General features: G+C 38.7%; 1 non-coding gene across 1 annotated transcript; it reads right to left on the bottom strand.

The window, feature by feature from the left end:
• Positions 1-454: 454 nt before the first annotated feature.
• Positions 455-561, bottom strand: LOC145118282 (small nucleolar RNA R71). Its single transcript, XR_013713241.1, has one exon. It is a non-coding gene; the product is annotated as a small nucleolar RNA R71 (small nucleolar RNA).
• Between the last annotated feature and the right edge of the window lie 1241 nt (positions 562-1802).

Below are 1802 nucleotides of genomic sequence, written 5' to 3'. Positions count from 1 at the left end.
TGGATACGGGCCAGATTCGTCTATTGAAGGAAGTTCAGACGCGGAAGAGATGAAGGTCAAATTTGAAGAGATGGCAGACATAACAAGAATGACGATGGGAGACTACAAGAACAGGATACGTGAAGAACATGGACCGGGTCTAGTTCCATCTGAGATACCAGCCGAGAGAAGTTTTGAGCTCAAAGGACATATTATATCCATGCTCAAGGACATACCTTTCGCTGGGGAAGAGTATGAAGATGCTTTCAAGCACATTGATGAGGTTAAATACATTACCAACTATTTTCATGTTCCTAATGTGCCAAGGGAATCCGTTTTATTAAGGAAGCTTTCGGTCACATTTACTGGTGCAACAAAGGTGTGGTTGAAATCTCTTGCACCGGGATCCATCATTACATGGGCTAATCTTCGTGATGCTTTCATTTAGCAATTTAGTCTAGCTTCGAAAATCTTAAAGCTCAAAAAGAAGATTGCTAACTTTCAACAAGAGGCATGAGATTCATTATATGAAGCTTGGGAGAGATACAAGGGCTTGCTAAGAAGTTTCCCTCAACATGACTTGAATGTTCAACAAGAAGTTTCCATCTTCTATGATGGAGTGAATGTAACTACTGGAAAACTTCTTGACTCACAAGGGCCTATGACAAAGAAGGAGTCAGAAACTATTAAAGAATTAATTAAAGACTTTGTAAATCACTCACGAGAGTACTACAATCGACGAGGGGATGTTACAAGAGGAAAAGGAGATGGAGGAAACAAGATTATGGCTGCATTTATAGCTAAGATCGACTATATGGATAGGAGAATGAAAACGTTAGATCAATCAATTCATGCCATAAGAGTTGGCTGTGACAATTGTAGTAGTCCACACTTGACCAAGGATTGTGATTTGGATGAAAATGGGAATAAGAAGGCGCAAGTGTTCTACTCAAGTGGTGACAAGTTTGATGAAGATTGGAGAAAGCCTAAGAAGGAGTGGTTACCTTTTGAAGAGTACAAAAAACATAAAGATGAAAAGTATAGATAAACTGGAAGAGGTTTCTATCAAATAGAGTAACCACCACTCGAAAAGAAGATAAATTTCGAGTCAGTACTCCATAGATTTATGGAAGCATCTGAAATGAGGCATGATATTATTGATGTCAACGTGTGAAATCATTAAGCTTCCATAGAGAATATAGAGAATCAACTTGGGCAATTGACCACACTTGTCAATGAAAGGTTACCACCGAAAAAACAAGATAAAAAATCACAATCTCATGTCATGGAAATCTACACCGAAGAAGAGGATCATTCTGAGCCAATAATGACCCATGAAGCAGCTACAAGTCATCCCAAGTCGAATATGGAGCAAGAACAGTCCGGAGTGAAAAGATCAAAAAGTGAAGTATTCTCTGAAGCTTCACCACGTTGCGGTGACATAACCATGTCTTAGAGTAGAAGAAAAAATTTATCTTCTTCAATCGTTTTAGCCACCACTACCATTCCCATCTCGAGTCATCAAACATTCTATGGAACCCGAACAAAGGAGATTTGTGGAACAAGTGCTTTCACTTCCAATCAACACCCCATTCCTCAAATCGATGGCGAAACTTCCAAAGTTTGCAAAGGATGTAATGAGTAATACAAATGAGTTGGAAAAGGCCTCAACAATAGTTCTCAATGAGTTGTGTTCAGTTGCATATATCAAAGGATTACTAATTAAGATGGGAGATCTATGACAACTCTCATTGCCTTGTGAATTTGGAAATTCGATTTCTATTAATGCTTTAGTCGATTCAGGGGCAAGCATTAATCTCATG

Source organism: Lactuca virosa, chromosome 5 (genome assembly GCF_052849685.1).
Source record: "Lactuca virosa cultivar CGN04683 chromosome 5, Lactuca_virosa_CGN04683_v6, whole genome shotgun sequence".
In the NCBI taxonomy this organism is placed as follows: domain Eukaryota; kingdom Viridiplantae; phylum Streptophyta; class Magnoliopsida; order Asterales; family Asteraceae; genus Lactuca; species Lactuca virosa.
The sequence above is the reverse complement of the archived record's forward strand: the minus strand, read 5'-3'. Positions and strand labels throughout refer to the sequence as shown.